We start from the raw sequence: 24,946 nt of genomic DNA on the forward strand, positions 1-24,946 counted from the left end.
CTTTGGAAGTGTCTCTCGCGCAAACTATTCAGTTTAGAAAAAAATGATATTAGAAACCTCAATATCATTTTTGAAGACCTATCCATAGATAGATACCCCACACGTATAGGTTTGATGAAAAAAAAAATTTTTGAGTTTCAGTTCTAAGTACCTATAGGGAACCCCAAAAATTTATTGTTTTTTTTCTATTTTTGTGTGAAATTCTTAATGCGGTTCACAGAATACATCTACTTACCAAGTTTCAAGAGTATAGTTCTTATAGTTTCGGAGAAAAGTGACTGTGACATACACGGACAGACGGACAGACAGACAGACAGACAGACAGACAGACATGACGAATCTATAAGGGTTCCGTTTTTTGCCATTTGGCTACGGAACCCTAAAAAGGCAGTACCTTTGCACTACATTTAATAAGATGGGAAGACTTTTCGCAAAAACTCAAAAGCGGCTCAACCGATCATACTCGCTACCTATAGTTTTCATTAAAAATTATAAATGGTCATAGTTTGCAAGCTATAATTATCTTTTTATGTTTTAAGTATTAAGTTTAGCCCATTGAATAGAAATTGTACTATAGTTAAATAACGGACTATAGTTTACCTAAATTTATCAATAACTAAGTAAAATCAAAGATGCAAACACTCCGTAATTAAATTTTAAGTTTCATGCCATCTAGTGCATTTTACAAACATAAATCAGTTAACTAGAGCTAGTATTATTCTAATTAGTTCCGTATTAAATCAACAGATGGCAAAACAAAACTTAATGCTAATTTAATTTTCACGTCATCTAGTGCATTTTTTACGAACTACGAAAGTAGTTTGGCAAGGGTGTAAACCAACATCTATGTGGCTACACACCGGCCAACCAACCAAAGCGTTTGGATAGTTTGACTGATTTACCAAAGATGGCGCTGTGCGCATGTTGGAATCAACAAGTTTTGTTTTTTTTTTCTGGCATTCGAAAGAACTCACCAAAGAGTAGTATAATATATATATGAACTCACTCTTTGCAGTAATTGCAAAGTGGTATGAAATTATCTCAAATCAAAAATAGATTACCACTTACAGGCGTACGTACCTACCTAATTTATTTATCTACATTTACCTGGTCAAGAAAATCTTGTCAGTACCTACAAAAAGGCGCGAAATTAAAATTTTCTATGGGACTATATCCCTTTGCGCCTACGTTTTTCAAAATTTGCCGCCTTTTTCTACTGACAAGATCTACTTGACCAAGTATACATTGATTATTGGTTGTATGGAGTAAGTAAGTACCTACTCGCCTCAATCCTAACGGTACGTACCTATTTAAGGATTTTTTTTCTCAATTTCATTTGTATCCTTTGCATCATAGAATGAGATTGGTACACCTGAACCTGCCGACATCCAAACACCACGATGACGGACGCATGCAGTTTCTTCTATTCCGCTGCTCACTGCATTAGACAATTTGACCCAGAGGCAACCAGTCTTGGTTGCCTCTCTTTCTTTTAACAGTCTAAAAGTGAATAAAAAATTTTCAGCTTAAAAACTGTAAAGTTCTTGTTCCTCGGGACTTATTGTACGCACTTAGTTTGTCTCAAACCCAGTAGTTACGGACCGAAGGAATGGGACATATTAATCAGAGGCAAATGCACTATCTGCAGGGCGTATAACTCGGTACGCGAGTCGATTAAAGGGTTGTATTGTAGTAGGTAGCTGGTAAAATTGTTTTGTTGTGCCTGTTTTTTAAAGGACCTCCTAATCTGTAAAACGTGAACGTCGTTTTTACAGACATATTAGATAGGTAATAATAATTAATCTATATTAAAGCGGATCCCTAAGGGAACTAGGTGCTTAACTTTATACTAAACCTGTCTAAATACGCCATGCCAACCAATAATAAAATCCGATCAAGCTTAAATGATGGTATAAAGACGCGGGAAGGCTATATCATGAGCCTATCAACAGTCGTACATCAACAAATATCTAACGAAAAGAATAACATATAAATGTACCTATCAGGATGGCAGAGCCTAAGTGGCATAGATAGTTATATAAGTACTCAATTTTCGATCTGTAAGTATTAAGACACAGTATAAGATTGGCTACGAAATACCACGTTACTATCGAGTTTTCTATCAACAATAGTCATCTTGGGTAGGGCCCCAGGGATGCATCACGCAGCGGCAGTGGTGTACGTGGAACGTCTTGTAAACCTTGGCCCTTTTGAATTCGGTAATTTGGTGTAGTTAAGTACGTGATCCTATGCCCCGACCGTCCCGTCGTTATCTACAATTTTATTTGCGGTACCTGTATAGTCAAGTTTTCCAAATATCATACATACGTAATAACTTGTGAACAACGATAACTTTCCAAGCCCATGCATTTATCCGTACCGCAGAGTAGTCCTCCTCAACGTATTAATCAGAGCCCCGCCCGGGGCACCTCAGATCTGCAATCACATCGCACGCAGTAGCACACGTTGCAATGCGGGTGCATTAAAATTTGTCGCCCGGAGCGCTGCGATTGTGGCCGCGGTTTGCATTAGATACGGTTGGGATTGATTAGGTACTAAGGAGTCGAAATGGTGTACGTAACGGTAAAACGGGCAGTTGTTTAAAGTTGCAGTTAGTGTTACACACAAGTACTTAATGGTGTAGGTAAAGAACGCCTGTCGCGTGGGATGGGCATCGCATCAGCGATACATATTCTTCCCGTTTGAATTGTAATTACATACAAAGAATTTCTCGCGCAAAGTCACACTGTCTTATACCTACTGACCCCGCTGAAGAATGTGCCCAAATTCCAACTTGTAATAACAATGGGGAACACCTAATCCCAAATACTAAAACACTAAATAATAGTTATATTATTTATCGTGTCCTGGTATAGGTATCCTATAACCCTTTGACACCGTGCGACGAAAGCTGCGTCGTTGAAGTTCGCGCGAGCGCGGACTAAGCGACGATTGCGTTCAGCCTTGCCAGCTTGCCACAAGCACGGTGTCGCCTTACCGTCATCGCGCCGGTAGGTCGCAGAACTAATTGGTTAAGACCTGGTACCTAAAAGCATCTGGTATAATTTCATTAAACTTGGGAAGTTATACAGAAATATCTTAAATACCAAAATCATTCCAGTAGCTTAATGTTTTTTTTTGTTAGCCTGGTTTAGTGTCCCACTGCTGGGCAAAGGCCTCCCCTCCTTTCCTCCACTCAACCCTGTCGCTTGCACCCTCCCGCCAATCCGGATAAAATGCGTCCAAGTCGTCCCGCCATCTCCTTTTCGGTCTGCCTGAACCCCGACCTGCACCATCGATGGTGTTTCGTGGGTCCCACTCGGTAACCATTTTGGCCCACCTTTCAGGGTGCATGCGGCAGACATGTCCCGCCCAGTCCCATTTAAGCTTAATGTACAAAATAATTTCACAAACTAGGTACACGCGGAAAGTACCCGATGTTAATAATGATAGGTACCTATGGATCGATTCATATGTACCTACATACATGCATGGCATAAAATGAAATACCTTTTTCCTTCGTGATAACTCGTCACACCTTTTCTTTGACATTTTCATGGTCCATCCATTTGTTTTATTGCTTCTGCCTGCGGGTTACACGTTTTGCAACCGGTTCAGTCTGCTTATCTGGGGGCACGGTAGTGCCCCCGCCAAGACGAGCGAAGCGCAAGGGCACTACCTACCTTTTCTCGAAGCGCTTCGTCGTTTTTTTGAACCCTCTTAACTTGGGTTTGGATTATACCAGATAAACAAAACAATCGGGATATGATGTCAATAGTGGACTTATTAAGCATAAAAAAATTCAATTGCATAGCTCTTATACTTTGGATTTTATTAATGTCTAAAAAACCCCGATTTCGTCACTGACTCATTCACTCACTGTTGATCATCAAAACCTCTAGGGTAAGTCCTAGGAAGCTGAAATTTGGTATGTGAGATAGTATTAGTCCACAAACAACAAAATAATTCAAAAACTTGAAATTATTAGCTCCTAAGGGGGTGCAAAGGGGGCTGGAATTTTGTATGGGAAATCGATAACCGCGGAACCGATTTAGTTGAAATTTGGTATGTAGATAGTTATTGTTATGGGGAAGGATATAAAATAGTTTCAACCCCAAAAATCCCAAAATCACCCCGTAAGGGTGAAAAGGGGTGAAAAAAGGCTTTAGGGGAAAAGGGGGGTTGAAGTTTGTATGGGGAATCAGTAAAAAAGCAGATTGTATATAAAAGATACCCCCCAAGTACGTATTTCAGGATTTTTAATAATAAATCACCTGCAACCCTTTAAATCGGAAGATTGTCGTAAGAAACTTACAAAACGATGTGAAATCCCACCAAAAACATTTTCATGTAAAATGTTGCCAAGACGAAACCATAAGGCTCGCACTGACAAAAAGTTATCAGATATCTTGTAGAGCCAAGCTTCTAACTCTACAGGCCCTACCTTCACAGACTCCACACCTTAGTCAAAATACGTGGCTTGGCCGTTTCATTACAAGAACTAATTTATAATAAAAAATAATGAATAGTGAATACATTTTTCACCTTACGCCCATGTCACGAAACGGCCAAGCCACATATTTTGACTAAGGTGTGGAGTCTGTGAAGGTAGGGCCTGTAGAGTTAGAAGCTTGGCTCTACAAGATATCTGATAACTTTTTGTCAGTGCGAGCCTTATGGTTTCGTCTTGGAAACATTTTATATGAAAATGTTTTTGGTGGGATTCTAATGTCTTATGTTTTGTAACCCGATGGAAGACGTTTATACCTAACCGTAGTCGCTAACGTTAAACGAAATATAAGATTGGAAAAAATAAGAAAATATCCTATGCAATAATAAAACCTCCTGGTAGGTACAGTATTGTATTACAAATTAGAAAAACGATAAGCACACCAAAATTCCACTTTTAAAAACTAAATATTTGACATCGAATCGGCGTCAAAATTACCCAATTTTGTATTTTATTCGTTGGTCCATAAGATTTATATTAAAGTTATCGTGACCCAAAAATATAACATTCCGCTTTGTTCGCATCGTACCTAATCGAAACCGAAATCGATTTCTGTCAACAAAAGATCTGTAGATCACTGATCGATCCCTGACTGCGATTAAGAAGCGATCTTTTGATCGCATTATTGATTTTAAATCGAGCGTGCATTTTCTATGAAGTAGCACGTGTTAAATAAAAAAAAGCGGCCAAGTGCGAGTCGGACTCGCCCATGAAGGGTTCCGTATTTAGGCGATTTATGACGTATAAAAAAAAAACTACTTACTAGATCTCGTTCAAACCAATTTTCGGTGGAAGTTTACATGGTAATGTACATCATATATTTTTTTTAGTTTTATCATTCTCTTATTTTAGAAGTTACAGGGGGGGGGGACACACATTTTACCACTTTGGAAGTGTCTCTCGCGCAAACTATTCAGTTTAGAAAAAAATGATATTAGAAACCTCAATATCATTTTTGAAGACCTATCCATAGATACCCCACACGTATGGGTTTGATGAAAAAAAAATTTTTGAGTTTCAGTTCGAAGTATGGGGAACCCCAAAAATTTATTGTTTTTTTTCTATTTTTGTGTGAAAATCTTAATGCGGTTCACAGAATACATCTACTTACCAAGTTTCAACAGTATAGTTCTTATAGTTTCGGAGAAAAGTGGCTGTGACATACGGACGGCCAGACAGACGGACAGACAGACGGACAGACAGACAGACATGACGAATCTATAAGGGTTCCGTTTTTTGCCATTTGGCTACGGAACCCTAAAAAAGCGGCCAAGTGCGAGTCGGACTCGCCCATGAAGGGTTCCGTATTTAGGCGATTTATGACGTATAAAAAAAAACTACTTACTAGATCTCGTTCAAACCAATTTTCGGTGGAAGTTTACATGGTAATGTACATCATATATTTTTTTTAGTTTTATCATTCTCTTATTTTAGAAGTTACAGGGGGGGGGACACACATTTTACCACTTTGGAAGTGTCTCTCGCGCAAACTATTCAGTTTAGAAAAAAATGATATAAGAAACCTCAATATCATTTTTGAAGACCTATCCATAGATACCCCACACGTATGGGTTTGATGAAAAAAAAAATGTTGAGTTCGAAGTATGGGGAACCCCAAAAATTTATTGTTTTTTTTCTATTTTTGTGTGAAAATCTTAATGCGGTTTACAGAATACATCTACTTACCAAGTTTCAACAGTATAGTTCTTATAGTTTCGGAGAAAAGTGGCTGTGACATACGGACGGACAGACAGACGGACAGACAGACGGACAGACAGACGGACAGACGGACAGACGGACAGACGGACAGACAGACATGACGAATCTATAAGGGTTCCGTTTTTTGCCATTTGGCTACGGAACCCTAAAAAGGATGAATTTTATTTTGAACCTGTGTTGCAATGTGGAACTAAACGATGAGGGTTATATTTGTAAATATAATACAGATATATTATTAAGTTGGTACAAATAAGTACATATTCAATTCAGTATTAGGCCTATTTGCACCTATATGCAGTGGAATCCCTGCTTACGAGTGTCATGGTGATTTTTATTTCAATAATACTACGACGAATAATCTAAAAATTTGCATGAATTAACTGAGCACGTGATCTTAATCAATTCATCAATAGTGAGGCTGGCAAGGACCTCAAAACATTATGGAGTCTGGCGACACAAAGGCGCTCCTATGGCCGCGGGCCCTGAGCATTACCCTAATGACCACGCCATTATGGTCTGGCTATTATAGCCCAGCCATAATTACCCTCGTTTATTAGGGATAATAAAGGTAACGAGTTTTTTACTCGGAAACATCAAATTTTGGGAGCAAAACTGCGATGTCAAATTATATGACCATGAACGTTCTAGGATCGAATTATACATTAGCTATTATATTATAACTGCATAAGTAGGGGACGGCAAATATTATGATTGAGAGTCTACATCTAATAAGGTTTATCAAGCGTTACTCTGCGTTCAATGTGTTCTTTCATACTACGGCTACTTCGAAAGAATATAAGTATAGGGTATGACTTAATAAGGTTCCGTTTGTCGCCTTTCGAATATATCAAATTATACTGCAAGTACCTAATTCACAAACCGTCATCGATCCGCTTAGGTTAAATGAAGTTTCAAACGTCGGAAGAAACCTAAATATTCCTGACTGAAATACTCAAATACATAGAAAACATCCATAACCCACGAACAAATGTCTGTGATAAACACATAAACAAATGCCCAGACCAGGATTCGAACCCGGGACCTCCTGCTTCATACGAAGGCTTACTTCCAACTAGGCTAGCAGGCCGTTATTAAGTTACAACCTTACATTTATGTATCCCAGGGAGCTGAACCTACTCACTACCTTTTACTCATACTCATTCATAATAAAAAAGTAACCTACGAATAAAGCAACAGTTACTTAGCCAGATCACACAAACACCGACTCTAGAGCCATATTAACATGACACAGCCTAACGTGCCAGATATCTCAACCGATAGTGTTTGATTGACATAATTTGTAATTTGGTAATTGGTGAAGCGATGCGCATTGAGCTGGCTGGAGCTTGCGGCTTGATAATATTGAGCAGGTAAATGAACATGTTCTATGTGGATTAAGTACATGCATGAAATTAGTAATTAGTGTGTTTGATACTTTCAAACGGGATAGGCGGTGAATTGTTGAAATCGCCATCACGTCGAAAAAAAAAGTTTTTCAAACTAATATGCTTTGCAATGTTTAATTTTCTTTTGGGTGGGGTTTAAAACATAGGTATTCGTCGGCTGTTAAATTTAATCCGGTTTGTAACATACAATTAACCTACACTGTGTTTCAACTACAAAGAGTCAACTACCCTAATATGTCAGCTCCATGGATTCAACATAGCCTAATCCTTCTAATGAAACAATGAATCATCAGTCAGCCATCACTGATAAAAATCCACTCTGAAACAGGATCATAAAACGAGGTAACCTTAACACAACGCAAAATGTATAAAGCACTGTCACTAGTTTAACGTATAAGTTTGGCATTAAAACCAATTCTCGAACAAAACCCAGGGCTAGTTATGGTATAAGATTCCAAATTCTTTTGTGTGTGCCGCCCGGCGAACAGTAGCGGCATACATTGAATACAATACGACACTTATTTATAGTCAAAATGTCGTCGCCATACCGTCCCTGCCGGCGTTGTAGTGGTGACTTCACACTGGATTGATAAAGTGAAAAAAATCTGTAAATGTAGTCGTACCTAGTAAACAACTTTCACGGCTACAACATATTGCCGTGCCTTGTGCAAATTATTAAGAGGAATGGGGACGGCCGCTTCTCCATACAAATGTAGGACAGTCCCTATTTTCCTCTCTGGATATTGACATTGTGAAAAATATTTTTACATAACTTGATGTATGTTAAACGAAATAAATCAAACCTACGGGCAAATTGTGTGAAATAATTTTAAATAATGTTAATACCCAGAGAGGAAAATGAGGACTACGTTTGTATGAAAAGCTATTTTGAGCGAGTCCGCTTGACTTACTTACTTGACTTGACTTATTGTCCTATGTCCCCTAGATGGGGCAGAGGGCGTCCAAAGTGCGCCGCCATCTGGATCGGTCTTGAGCTTCGTGCTTGACTTCGCTCCAAGTCTTCCCAATAGCCTCTGCCTCTGCAATAATAGTCCGGCGCCAGGTCTGCCTTGGACGGCAACGTTTCCTCTTTCCTTGGGGATTCCAGTCTAGGGCTTGCCTCGGTATGTGGTCAGGATCCCTTCGGAGTGTGTGCCCAATCCAACTCCATTTCCGGCGCTTGATCTGCTGGTTGATCGGAGTCTCATTGCAGCATCTCCACAGGTTGGCATTAGAGATTTTCTCGGGCCAGTATATACCGAGAATGCGGCGGAGGCAGCGGTTAATGCAGACTTGTAGCTGGCGCGAGATGTCTTTTGTGACCTTCCACGTCTCGCACCCATACAGCAAAACGGTTTTTACGTTTGACCGGAATATTCTGAGCTTAATTCTCCGTGTCAGTTTGCTTGATTGCCATACGGGGCGGAGCTGTGCGAAGGTTGCTCTTGCTTTGGCTATTCTCGAAGCGATGTCCTCTTCGGTCCCTCCAGTTTCCGACACGACGCTCCCGAGGTAAGTAAATTTGTGGACTTGCTCCACAGCCTCTGTGCCAATAAGGAGCGGCACAGTATTTGCCGCCCTGCACCTCATCTCTTGGATCTTCCGGGTGTTGACTTTGAGTCCCATCTTCATTGCCTCACTTCGAAGGTCGTCCGGCTTGGCTTGCATATCAGCGCGTGTGTGGCTCAGCAGGCATAGGTCATCGGCATAGTCGAGATCTTCTAAGATGTTGGAGAATCCCCACTCTATGCCTCGGCGCTTATTATCAATCGCATGATGCATGATGCCATCGAGAACAACAAGAAAGAGCTTCCATTCGTGTTTCCATTCGCTCGAGGACAGTTTGGCACGACTTGATATTAAGACGAAAGAGCGAGTCCGCTACTTTCGTCTTAATATCAAGTCGTGCCAAACTGTCCTCGAGCGAATGGAAACACGATGTGCTAGTAATAGTAATATAATATTAGTTCGATTATGTTCTTATGAGGATAGTTACGTATTCTTGCGATAAATATCAACAAAAATCCACAAGCCACTCGTCCAATATAAACGGCCCGCAACACCGTATCAAGCCGCTCTCCTTTTGCGGTTCTGAAGATCAGAAGGCAGCGCCCTAGCCTTTTTTCAGAGGTTCGTCCTAACGGTCCCGGACCGCAAGGTCAGTGCTAATGATTTGCTTTTGTTTGCTTTCGGTTGATTCGGAAAGTAGCGTTTTGTAGACCAAAATTAAGGTGAGTTTGGAGTGGCTGGTGGCATTGTGCGTCTTTGCGAGTGAGTCAATATGTGATTTATTTACCGTTATATCAAAATGATGTCTAGTTTTTTTATCATATCTTTTGTTTGACTTTGGAATTGCTATTGAGTAACTTGATTTAAAATAAATCTCTGTTATCATTCTCATTGATAAGGATGCTAGAAAAGTTAAGAAAAGCATGGAGATAATAGTAATCGATGTATTCGAACTTCTACGATACAAGTCCGTCTATTTTAACTTCTACCGAAATATTACAGTGCTATTTTTTACGCCCACTAGTTCCTCCGAGAAAACATTTCCTAATAATTATGTTAATTTTACAGGAGATGTGTTTACTTAATATATTCAGGAAGTATCAACACTTTTAATAAAAACATACTTTTTGGGAAATATTCACTTCTAAGTATATTTGCACTTCTGTCTAAGAACACTTTACATCATTTTAAGATAAATACTTAAACTACTTTGAAAAGTCGAAATAAAAAAAAGTTAAACATTAGTTACATATCGAAGAAATGTACACATAATATTACAAAATATTTAATAAACCAATTTTATGCAACCGCAATTGTAGGGTCGTTCTCGCATTTCGTGCAAATCGGTGTTTTCGGAAATTTACCAAAAATGTGGTGGCGTTTTCAAATATCTGTTAATGCAAGGTTGTAACATAGGGCCTAAAGTATATGTCTCTCCAATGAACAATTCTAAAAAGATATGTATTTTCTTTATATGTACAATTAACACTCAAATTTTTCATTCATCTCTACATGTAACGCGTGAAGATATAACTTTGACCTACATTTTAACCTTAAGATACTACAAATAGAAAATTCGTTGTTTGTTCAATAAATGATTTATTTAGTTATGTTTTAAATCGTATAATATTAGAAGCTAGAAATAAATAATAAAAACTATACAGCCTTATAAGTGTATGGTTCAAGTAATTTCTTCATTACCGACGCGAGAAATAGATTAGCTATATTTTGCTATATAGCGAGGGTATATAGCGCCTACCGCCGATGCAACACATTGTTCGTCAGTCAGTTGGCCGCGTGATCTCGTAGCGGACGCCCGTGTGCCGCTGTTAGCGAAAATATATACGATCTCTCGGGTCGGGAAGGAGTGTGGTTCTCGTTAGTCTTCATCGCCATCGCGTGATTTATACAGTAAGTAGCAAGTGTACATTATTATAATTATACGTAATGAAGTGTTTTAGTGTCCCCTTTCAGATGGTTTATTCTGCAAAATTAAGGTCTGATGCCAACTGATGTAGGCGACAAAAACTTCCAAAACTTCATTCATATCGGTTTCATTCACTTCTTTTCCTTCTAATTTTACTGGGAAAGGTAATGAATGACTTAAGAAGGTAATGATAATATATTCGAGGCAGTGCATTTAATGGAAAGAGGCTTAGTTATTATAAATATTACGTTGTTATAAACATTTAAAACTGTATATGATAATAGGGGAGCCCAACCGGGGAGCCTTTGTAGTCTAAGATGGTCGACCTTCACCGATATGTCTGACGGATGAAACTTACATATTATGAAAGAAAATATATTCCTGAACATAAATAAATAGGGTTGCTTAAAGAAATATGGTCAAAACTATGTTTAATTATTTTTTGAAAAAAAAAATTTTTTTTCTTTAAATTTCACCGATCTGTCTGACAAACGAAATAAGTTCCAATGGAAAGTATACAACTTGTACAATATAAATCAACTAGGTTGCCTATCTTTTTCCGGTCACTATTATGTGGTTATAGGGTTGCTTGCGAAAATCCGGTCACAAATAAGGTTTGCCAGGCTTTTAAATAAAATAAGAAGGGAAGACTTTTAGCGATAACTCATAAACGGCTTAACTTATCAAGTTCGCTTTAATTTTGTTTGAATGAGTTTATTAAGCACTATTTTTATGATTTTTTTCCATATTTTTTGGATCGATTTTTCAAAAGTTAGAAGGAATAACCGTTTTTTATTCTTTCTAAATTATTATTTCCGAATTGATTGACTTTATCAAAAAATGTTGTTTGCAAACTCCCATTTATTTTTAAAGACCTATCCGACGACACCCCACACTATAGGGTTAAAACGATAAAAAAAAATTACATAGGTACAAAACGCGAATGATTTAAATATATTTTGTCTATGCAAATTTTTGAAAATTTGAAAACTATGTTTAATGTGATATGGTGCGCAGATGATCAAACCGACTTAACAAACACTTGGGGTTAACAATCTCGACTTATAATGATGATAAGTAAATGGTGAATGTACCATCTAGCTTGAACATTATAAGTTGAGATTGTCAACTCCAAGTGTATGTCAAGTCGGTTTGATCATCTCCGCAGTGCTTAAGACACATGTTTTTAATATTGTTGATTTTAATTGGTGTTAATTTTCTTGAAATACAGTTTTTTATATAAATAATAAATAAATAAATAAATAAATAAATAAATAAATAAATATTGGGGGACATCTTACACAGATCAACCTAGCCCCAAACTAAGCAAAGCTTGTACTATGGGTGATAGGCGACGATATACATACGTATATAGATAAATACATACTTATATACATAGAATATGTTCGATTTCATAAGTTTGTTTCATTACCGTTCACTGATAAAATTACCATCTCGGCCGAATTCATTACCAGCGCGTAGTTCATTACCAGTAGCCTTATTAAATGAAAAGTAATAACGTTACAAAGGTGCCTTTAGCAGAAAAATGTTAATAAATGAATCCACAAATTGACGAAACTCAAAAGTTTACCATTTAAAACAAAAATTACAAATCGAGAGAATCTCACCGATTTGCACGAAATGAGAGAATGACCCACTATGCCTGCTAATATATCCGATCCACTGAATCTACCAAGCTTAACAGCCGCAATAAACGTAATTAATCTACCAGTCAACATAGACAATAATATCTGCAAACTAAATAACAGCCACGTATAAATCAAGGATGCAACGACACATGAATAGAGTTGGGCCAGTTCTCGTTAATAAATTAATCGATCGTGATACAATTATTATTGTAATGACCGGCTCCCGGTTGTGGAGGACTTGGTATCGTAATTGAATCTGCCACGGCGCTAAATCGCGGGGAAATTGCACTGGCCGGGTAAAATAACGATGGTTATTTTAAAATCACGACTATCTAGTAGTTATTATTGCCATTTTATTACATGTCTAAACATATTTTTTCCTTACTACTTGACTAGTTCTTATGCTTAAAAGTATCACGTTACAAACTATTCGGAATACCGCAAAAATGTTTATTTTATTGATTTCGCTTCAATATTGTGTTTTAAATAGGTATTTTAGTGATTTGTTTTGAATTAAGAATAAATTTACTTTATGTTAGACTTATATCGACCGGGATTACCTTTTGTATTGGTTTTGTTATACAAAAGGTAATCACGGTTCATATCCCGGTCGATATAAGTCTAGTGAAACTGACCGTGACTCATTAAAAACTGTTATGTTGTATGGAAAAAAAAAAAACTTTCATATATATTAACAATACAAGGCAATTACTCCAACACATCAAATAAGTAGTCACCTTCATATTTTTATATTTTGTCTGCTTAAATCCTAAAACTTTTTTTTCAGAATAGGGTAGTATCTTGAGTAAAAACCTAACGGAAAGTTTAATTATATCACACCTAAATCACGTCATACAGCCACGTTACGAGTGTAGTACGTACGAGCTGACCAATACCTAAAATAAAATAAAAATAACTTTCGTTATTCTATTTTGATAACCGTTAGTCAATGTTTTTCCCATCACTAGCAATAATCCATAGCTAAGGTAACGTACGACCAGCTAGATATCGCAGCACGTTTTATGGTTTTTCGATCCAAATCTAAAATTGCTTCTTACGAGTCGAGATTACTCGTTGGCGTTTTTGCAAAAAGTGGTTTATGAAATCGACATTAAAACTTTTAAATTTTAAAAATAACAACGTTTTGTAACATGTCAATCTATTAGGTACCTAGATAATTATGAAATATTTTCAATGACATATTGTTTATAGTTTTTGGAATTGAAAAATAGGCAGTAATGTTATATTAAGGAAAAGTATTCTTCCGTAATTTTACATATTATTGGCAATGTTAATTTCAAAAGTATGGTTTTACCCGTGTTTATTCCAGTTTAAAAATAATAATAACTTATAAAAAGAGAGGGAGAGATTATACTTGTTTTCACCAGATTTAGATACGTGAGTAACTACTTGTTGTAGGTAAACCTACGTCCTATGTAATCAATACTATTATTAGCATTCTTATAGGTTCATAAAAAAACCCCCGTTACTTATTATATATTTTTAAATAAAAAACAAAAGCTTCTGGCCAACGATATTGTTGAGGGCATACAAAATTACCAAATAAGTACGTCGAGAACGATCATAATTTTAAAACGTAAAAAAATGTACAAAGACCCATCCGGTACAATCTATCATCTACTAGATTTATTATTAAATCCGAGGCGATCTAATGAAATCGATACTGCAGTAATGTGGAGCAAATAACCACTTCGGTGGATGGTTCAGAAATTACTATAATTAAGCTGGACTCGAACCGGCTACCGGACGGTCGAGAGGCTATCAAAATTCCGCCATATCTCGAATAAAAGCAGGGTTAACACGAAGCTGAGCTATTAGACAAAGGTAAATAAATATAATAATATATTCCAAATCTATAAAGAGCCGATGGAATTAAAAATATTTACCTATCTCATTTAAACAATAATTATTACCGTTTGCACGTTAGGTTAGCTTTGGTTAGTCTTATAAAACTTTTACAATTAATAAACTATTGCATATAATGGACTATACCGCATAAAATGAATTAAAAACACATCCCCTTTAGTGTCACTTTAATTTATGATTTTGGTTAAAGTTTATCCTTGCAAATCTATTCTTGTTTCCGTGTGAATTTTTCATGTCATTTACTCTTGATTAACACGTGGAAAATTCAATAAGTATAAAAACGACATTTTTGCATTAGCCTCCTCTGAATTTAGGATCAAACTAAGTGCATGGTGTATTAAAATATAATAAATGTGCCATGCTAGGGGCAGCATCTGTAAAACAGGTTGCCAGGACTGTTTCGCGTGTCTGATTAACCGGAGGTTATCTCATAGTAACATTTTTATTATAACCAATAGTTCCATAACTACACTTGTTGAGTGGTTTAGATCCTCCTTTTTATGATTATACAATTTATTTCTGAGTAGTGTAGTTACTTAAGTGTTTATTTTATCCCATTACTGACTGGCTGACAGAACAATAGTTTACCTATTTATCTCACATTCAGGTACCTTAACATTTTCACTGTGTAATAACATTTGTGACAAATAATTTATAATACAACTTATTTTAATATAACATGTTCTTTAAATGGAACCTTATATAAAACAAATGAACATATCAACATCGACATAAAAACTATAACACAGGTCAATGCTACCTACTGATACGTTGAGCTGTAAATTAGACAGCCACGCAGGAAGTGGCTTCTTAAGCTGTCAGTGGGACGCGCCGGCGATTAGCGGTCAGCGATCACTGATCAGCCAGCAATGGCTAGATCACTGACGTGGCGGTGGTGGTAAAAAGTTTGTCACAGATTGAGATTTATGGAATAGAAATGTGAAAAACTAGGGTCAGTAGGATACTTGAAGATTGAAAGGGTTAGGTACTTAATTATGTTTTCAGTTCTTTTTTATCGTTGACAAAATAGATGTTACCGTCATGTGGTTGAACGCGGTAGAAGGCATCCATGAATCTAAAATGCCATGGCCATTTTGACGTCGCTAATTACAAATTGTGATACCTACCTAACTACAAAACTGTGATTCCATGACGTGTCAATTGTTCTGCTAAAATCGCAACCCATATAGCTACGTCGTGTCCGCCTGCCCGTCCGTCCGTCCGACCAGATATTTATGTTAGGTACTTAAAATAAGCTAAAGATTTTTATGAAATACAAACTTTTTTTAATTAGGTACTTCAAAAGTTGAAAACACATGCGAATATGAAAAGTCAAGAAAATAAAGCTTAATACATACTATTTACGAACATTATTTTGAACATCATGGGGTGAGTTTTTTCGGAAAAACTTATATTCTTATTACTAGTAGTTCGCCCCGAACTGAGAACTCGCGGTTCGCCAAAAATATCAATTGAATGCAGTCTTCAAAGGATTGAAAACCGCGTACGATTTATTGCAAGGTCTGTGGAGCCCTTAACTGATACTGTATCTGTGGTAAGCCGAAATATTTCCTGTCAAATGTCATACCTTTATTATGTTTATTTTATTTTATTTTTATCATGCTAATTATTTCAAAATGGTAAATTTAAAAACGATATTATAAAAGTGTAAGCCGAGCACTTTCATTTGATACCAAACTCGACAATACTTTCTTGCAAATAAAATGACCAGAATAGCAAGACACCTCACAAACAGCTTTTTGGCCTTCTAAGCTCTTCTAGCTTAATAACCCCTTGATCGAGCCTGCTCATAATTTAATGACTAAAATATAATGCCCTCGACTACACGTTTACCCAATTTCATTTAAATTCGAACAAATTTACTTAAGTTATTGTGTATCAAACTATCTTCTGACAGTTCAGTTTAAAAACATCGAAATGTCGGGACGTGCCGCTAGCCAGCCGCGTGTTCAAAGTTGAATGTAAGAACTTCGCTTCGCTTCGCTCGCTCGTTCGAAAAGGATTTTATGTCGATTGAGGTATGAAACCTTCTTTTATGCGTGGCATGATACGCAATTGGCCTGTTTTTTTTTATAATTGCTCGTTTTAGAGAAATTTACCTACACTGATTTCCATTCATGGAGCGGTGCACTGAGGCCTGGAGGTCTGCTGGTCCATCCACCAACCTGACGCTCACATATTCTGTACACTTTACACAAATTACGAGTACTTAGCTAACTTTAAAGTCCAATCTACAAAGTAACACATTTTACTCTATGATCAACCAGTAGGCGCAGTAACCGTGTGTTTAAGTAAGGCACGATAATTGAAGATATGCCCGTATCATATATACGTACCGGACTCGGACTGGCGTGTGATTATCTGCGTCAGACTGAGAGAGTATTATGTGATTGTGTGGGTTTACATTCGTACAACTAGTGACATATCATTGGGGATAAGATTGATCAATTTTATTCGTTATTATTATGAGCTTTAGTTTATTTCTAAACAAGATTTAAGTAATAACTTTTTCACCTCAGCAGCTCGAACAAGGGTACTTTGCTACTTAAAAACAGTGAGCAAACTCGATTTTTGCTCACTGAGTGAGACAAAATGAGCAAAATGCGATTTTGCTCACTCAGTGAGCAAAATTCGATTTTGCTCACTGTTTTTAAGTAGCAAAGTACCCTTGTTCGAGCTGCTGAGGTGAAAACTTAATCGTTGATATATCTTAAGAAAACATGAGTGAATAGAGGTAAGTGATGAAGAAGGAATACATTTTTCGGGTTCTCTAATATGTTCTCACTGCTGGGGTGAAAAGTTTTGTGAACTACACGAGATCAAAGTTATTTACATCTCGTGCGCTTTTGAGTCCCTTACTACGCTCAAGATTCTAAATTAGATTCACTCGCTACGCTCGTGAATCTAGTATAGAATCTTTCGCTTGCACGGGACTCAAAATAAGCACTCGAAGAAATATCAAACTTTGATCTCTTGTTGTACAAATAACTATTATGAACGTTTTTGTGCAATCGAGAGGTTATCTTTTATATAAGGCGGGTATTAGGATCCGGGACAAGGAACTCTATGTAAAATCAGCATCAAAATATATAGTAACAGCCAAGATAGCCAAAAATACACGGTTTTGCTTTCATTAGGTACGGATCAAATGTCGAGGCTTGTTTCAGCTTCAGGAAACATCCGTTCGTTTGATGTGTACTGAACCCCTGCACTAATAGGTATATCGTCATGATCACGACTGATATTATTTTATGGACAACTAGTACCGATAGTAAACTCTTATCACAACAATTGTTTGTTTCTATAAAACAAAGTTGTGGTGACTTTGGCTGTCACTATATATTTTATTCAGACTGTGCCACATTAGTTAGTATAAATTTACCCATATACTTAAACCTCTTTAAGAAAACTGGGCATTAAATTGGGCCATCGGTACGTCTGCCCTCACCATTGACTTTGCCTTTGACCAAGCGGCCCATTTCGCGCGGCATAATGGTCGCCGATGGCGCTCCGGATAGCGCGGGGCGACGCGTCATTAACGCGCGGCGATACGCCTGCGCCACCGCCCGTCATTACGCACAGGTATCCTGGAGACCTATTCTAACATTAAACACCTCAACTTGATCTGTTAAAAATGGAATTTCAGAAAATTGATGTTATATATTACATACTAGCTGTTGCCCGCGACTTCGTACGCGTGGATTTGTATATTGGTGGTTATAAATTCTACATTAGCTTAGAACATTATGCAGCAAAAGATAGCAGTAGGGACGGTTAATCATTTGTTAATTATTATACAACGCATGAGATTTGTCTTTCACAACCTGGCTACGAAGTTTCAAGCCCCTAACTGAATAAAATTGTTCTCGATAATCTCGATACTCTCTCTCAACCCCCAGAAGATTTTCAAGTCCACTATTTAATAAAACCTACTACCTAACTACCTATTTACGAAGTTTGAAGTTCCTAGCTTTAAATAAAATTTGAACCCTCTACCAACTTTCAACCCCTGTTTAAACTTTTAGGGGATGAATTTTGAATAACGCTGAAATTACTTTTCTTGTATTGTAATAATATGCCTTTATACAACGATTCAAGTCCCGCACTCTGGTAAATATTTGGGTTCCATACAAATTTTCGACCCCCTTCACCACCTTGGGGGATGAATTATCAAAAACTCTGAAATTAGTTTTCTTTTCTCTTAATAAAATACCTTTTTACGAAGCTTCAAATTCCTAGCTTTAAATAAAATTATAACTTATACAATCTTTCAACCCCTTTTTAACCCTGTTATGGGATGAATTTTTAAAAACGCTGAAATAAGTTTTCTTGTGTTCTAATACTATGGCTTTATACAAAGATTTAAGTCTCGCACTCTCAAAAATATTTGATCTCCATACAAACTTTCAACCCCTTTTTCACCTCCTCGGGGGATGAATTTTTAAAAACGCTGAATAGGTTTTTTTGTTTTTTAATAAAATACCTTTTTACGAAGTTTCAAGTTCCTAGCTTTAAATAAAATTTGAACCCTTTACAAACTTTCAACCCCTTTTGGACCCTTATAGGGTATGAATTTTTAAAAACGCTGAAATTACTTTTCTCGTATTCTAATAATATGTTATTATACAAAGATTCAAGTCCCGTACTTACAAAAAATATTGACCTCCATACAAATTTTCAACCCCTTTTTCACCACCTTAAATGTTGAATTTTGAAAAACGCTAACAATAGTTTTCTTCTCTTTTAATGAAATAACTTTTTACGAAGTTACAAATTCGTAGGTTAAAATAAAATATAAACCCTATACAATCTTTCAACCCCTTTTTAACCCTTTTAAGGGATGAATTTTTGAAAACGCTGAAATTACTTTTCTTGAGAATTAATAATATGGCTTTATACAAAGATTCAAGTCCCGCACTCTAAAAAATATTTGATCTCCGTACAAACTTTCAACCCCTTTTATCACCAACTCGGGGGATGAATTTTTAAAAACACTGAAATTGGTTTTGTTGTTTTTTAATTTAATACCTTTTTGCGAAGTTTCAAGGTCTGAGCTTAAAATAAAATTTGCACCCCAAGACAAAGTTTCATCCCCTTTTTTACCCCCTTAGGGGTTGAATTTCCTAAAACGTCGCAATTCCTTTTTTTTGCAATCGGCTATTATGCCTTTCTAAAAAGTTTCAAAGCATTTGTAATGGATTCAAACTTTCAACCACTTTTTAACCCTGTTAGGGGATGAATTTTCAAAAACGCTGAAATTTATTTTCCTGTCTTATAATAATATACCCATATACAAAGTGTAAAGTCACACACTCACAAAAATATTTGATCTCCATACAAACTTTCAACCCCTTTTTCACCACCTTGGGGGATGAATTTTCGACAGCGCTGAAATTAGTTTTCTTGTTTTTTAATAAAATACATTTTCACAAAGTTTCAAATTTCTAGCTTAAACTAAAACTTGAACCCCATACAACCTTTCATCCCCTTTTTAACCCTTTTAAGGGGTAAATTTTTAAAAACGCTGAAATCACTTTTCTTGAGTTTTAATAATATGGCTTTATACAAAGACTCAAGTCCCGAACTCTCAATAATATTTGATCTCCGTACAAACTTTCAAACCCTTTTTCACCACCTTGGGGGATGAATTTTTAAAAACGCTGAAATTAGTTTTCTTGTTTTTTAATTTAATACCTTTTTGCAAAGTTTCAAGGTCCTAGCTTAAAATAAAATTTGCACCCCAAGACAAAGTTTCATCCCCTTTTTTACCCCCTTAGGGGTTGAATTTCCTAAAACGTCGCAATTACTTTTTTTTTGCAATCGGCTATTATGCCTTTCTAAGAAGTTTCAAAGCATTTGTAATGGATTCAAACTTTCAACCCCTTTTTAACCCTGTTAGGGGATGAATTTTCAAAAACGCTGAAATTACTTTTCCTGTCTTATAATTATATACCCATATACAAAGTTTAAAGTCACACACTCACAAAAATATTTGATCTCCATACAAACTTTCAACCCCTTTTTCACCACCTTGGGGGATGAATTTTCGACAGCGCTGAAATTAGTTTTCGTGTTTTTTAATAAAATACATTTTCACAAAGTTTCAAATTTCTAGCTTAAACTAAAACTTGAACCCCATACAACCTTACATCCCCTTTTTAACCCTTTTAAGGGGTAAATTTTTAAAAACGCTGAAATCACTTTTCTTGAGTTTTAATAATATGGCTTTATACAAAGACTCAAGTCCCGAACTCTCAATAATATTTGATCTCCGTACAAACTTTCAACCCCTTTTTCACCACCTTGGGGGATGAATTTTTAAAAACGCTGAAATTAGTTTTCTTGTTTTTTAATTTAATACCTTTTTGCAAAGTTTCAAGGTCCTAGCTTAAAATAAAATTTGCACCCCAAGACAAAGTTTCATCCCCTTTTTTACCCCCTTAGGGGTTGAATTTCCTAAAACGTCGCAATTACTTTTTTTTTGCAATCGGCTATTATGCCTTTCTAAGAAGTTTCAAAGCATTTGTAATGGATTCAAACTTTCAACCCCTTTTTAACCCTGTTAGGGGATGAATTTTCAAAAACGCTGAAATTACTTTTCCTGTCTTATAATTATATACCCATATACAAAGTTTAAAGTCACACACTCACAAAAATATTTGATCTCCATACAAACTTTCAACCCCTTTTTCACCACCTTGGGGGATGAATTTTCGAAAACGCTGAAATTAGTTTTCTTGTTTTTTAATAAAATACATTTTCACAAAGTTTCAAATTTCTAGCTTAAACTAAAACTTGAACCCCATACAACCTTTCATCCCCTTTTTAACCCCCTTACGGGTTGAATTTTTCAAAATCGCTTCTTATCTCTTGTACACTTTACAAATGCAACCTAGTGTGCAAATTTCAACTTTCTAGCTATTGTAGTTTCGGCTCTGCGTTGATGAATCAGTCAGTCAGTCAGTCAGTCAGGACACTTGCATTTATATATATAGATTAATACTCCAGCTGATCCAAGAGATGCACAGAAACCAGTAACAAATTAAAATAAGATGATGATTCAGAATCTACTCGTAGTTTAGCAAGGGGGCATAATAGGCGGTTATCACATCAAAACGATATATACGGTGCAAGCGGTAAATTGCTATAGACGTGTACGGTGTAATACGTGCATAGCGGTATCTCACATTTCAAATTGAACCTTTCAGTAACTTCTTAGAAATATTTAAAACTACTTTTATTACAAAATATCTATACTTCACTTCTGTCAATAGGTTGTCGTTTCTATGTGTTACATTTGTTTTTGTCCTGTATTGTAACGTAAACAAATGTTCAAGAATCGCCGGCGGCGTTACAAAATGTAACGATTTTAAGGCGATGCTCCAACAAAAACATAATAATATTATTTCATACGGTAGCCCACGCTGCCTCGGGAGGCTACTGCGCCTGCATACTGTCGGGCCAACAAATGTTAAAGATACGAATATTTTACTAAAACTTAACACCGCAAATAATCAAGCAGCTAATAATATAATCAGTGTCCAGTTATGAATTTAATAAAAAAAAACTCGTTCTGCAGTTTACAGGAATATTAATTCCTAATATTTTATACTTTTTATAGGAACTGCCGGCAACCTGCACTATGTCAAAGACTGTCAGTCTAGCGGCCTTTTTGTTATTAAACGGTTTATACATACATTTATACAATGGCTATAATCGGCTGCTCTGTTATGAAAGCATTTCCGCTATGCAACCAATCACATAGATTTAAGACTGAAATTGACTTGAGCTGTAATTGTTTTATAATACCTAAGCCAAACTTTTTACAGCCTATTGATGTATCACGATAAATCAAAAATCGATTTCCTGTATAAACATTTACTTACGTATTTGTAAATATGAGAAAGAAAGGAGTGAGTGCTGAGGCGACGCAAGATAGAGGAGAATGGAAGAGAAAAACATGTTGTGCCGACCCCCTACATAGCGTGGGATAAGAGGAGGAAGAAGAAGAAGAACAAAACTTAAAATCTTATCCATCCAAATCATTTGTGCATGCAACAGTACCGCAGTGTACTGATTACTACCAGTTTTTGTACGGCATCGTCCCAGACACGTGGGACGATGAAATTATGGTAATCACAATTGGTTTCATTGCAGCAAGTCTCTCGTTTCCAGGGTGCCAGCGGCAGGGTTTCTTTGGCATTGATTTATTTTTAATCGTTTTATTTTACAGAAGAAAATACCTACTGACATGAATGTAATTTCAGTTGAAAACGTTTTATATTATGTGAAACATTTCTAAAAGCAGCATTTTTTTTTTCAAACAAATATTACACATTTGTGAATTAGTAGAGCTCTTATTTCATAATATTAAAGGTACAATAGGCTAATATATATCTAATAACATGAATTTTCCTTTAACTCGTTTTTTTCAATCTCCTTGGATTATAGTTAAATCACTACTTAATTCTAAATATTCTTAATTTTAACTGCTTATGTTTACAAAATAGGGTCATATAATGATGTATTTGTCTATGAAAAATAAAATTACTGATCCTTTTCAATATTATATAGGTAGTGCCCGTAGGTAGGTGAGTCATCCGTCAGCGGCTCAGCTTGCTCTATTTAATCTCTACAGCGCGGCACGCACGCGTTTCAGGACCATCCTTCTGTTACTTCATACAAAAATTCTGTAGATCTAGTACAAGTCCTACAGTCAATCCAAAAATAACTTTTACAGATAATACTAGGCGATGGTTTAATTAAATAGTTATTTGTTTACCCGATCAAGCAAAAGATCCTAAATAGTTCAAAAAGCTTTGACTTGAATGTAAAACATTACAAATCCTAATGAACGCTATTCATAAAAAACATCTATTAAAACTATATAAGCTGCTGTGGTGTGGCGAAAAATACTGTTTGTTTATCTATTCTGTGACTGAAAATTCTGTATTAATTTCTAAACAAAACACAACTCAGGCAGTTTTTAACACCAACAATTCTTTGTAAGCAAATATATAAATCATTAATTCATTACTTCGCATAAATTCTTATAATTATTTATCAATAATGTTACTGATGTGTATAATAATGTCTTTAGCCGTAATCGTAACTAAACTATAATCATAAGTGATCAAAGAACTGGCAGTATTTTCTTTACGACTCGGCCAATCAGCGCGAGCACTTGCACAAAACATTAGCTTAATTTAGCTTGTACCCAAGCATCTTTCTTTTATAACTTGGCCTCAACGTTAGTAGCTTATACGCGTAACCAGGGATCTAACTGACCTATATCGAAATTCTTGGGCGCCGCTGAGTAAATCCTTGTGAACACTAACATACGCGTGCAATGGTCGACATTATAATTGTCTGAAGAAATGGAATGTCATTATTTGTGTTAAAAAGAACAAGCGTGTGTACAGAAATAACGTTTTGTGACAAAGGTGGGAATTATTTATCATTATTTTAACTGTCGTACTGGTTCCAGTAGCTGGATAAGAATTACATAATTAAGAATAATCACGCTTTTTGGGATTGTACAAAATTCTTACTTTAAGTCTTTAATAAGCTTTATCATTTTGTAACTGTACCTATCTAAGATGTGTTTTGTGGTAGGTACGTATAAATAAAAAATATTGTTTAGGTTCTAATTTGATTGTACTCAGAAATCATGGACACTGATTAAACAGTTGTTTACAATAATAACAGTTCAAAACTACAAGTTTTAGGTGATGGTATCAAATTAATTTCAGTACATAATTTTAATATGTTAGGTACCTAGACTTGAAATTGGGAAATAAAAATTAAATAACAATCTTTTTCAAGAAGTTTGATTGTTTTACGTATATAAATATCACCGAATGGCCAACTTTTATCGCCATCATCACATCAGCTCAACGTCGTCATTTCATCATTATATTGTATTGTCACCGATATTTCATAAATCATAAGTATTACCTATACCAAATAACCCAATCCAATTCAAGCACGAGCTACATTAAAAATAAATCAGTAACTAAATTTATTCACATTATTTACTGGTGTAAAGTTGACAATGTTTACACCCTTCCCCAGTAGAGTAACTAAGGTAGGTAATAATTATGAGCAACTTTAAAAATAACTCACATTTAACGAATTCTCGTAGTAGTCCTGGTGGTTGGCAAAAAACGTTGCAAATGGTGTTAAAGGTATGAAAATTGGCACGATTGATCTTTAGGACAGTTGAATCAATTTGACCCGAAGCACCAACAAAAAGATGACGTCATAACTTCTCTCGTTTTTTTTTTGTTGGTGCTTCGGGTCAAATTGATTCAACTGT

The sequence above is a fragment of the Cydia amplana genome, chromosome 1 (assembly GCF_948474715.1).
Source record: "Cydia amplana chromosome 1, ilCydAmpl1.1, whole genome shotgun sequence".
Taxonomy (NCBI): Eukaryota; Metazoa; Arthropoda; class Insecta; order Lepidoptera; family Tortricidae; genus Cydia; species Cydia amplana.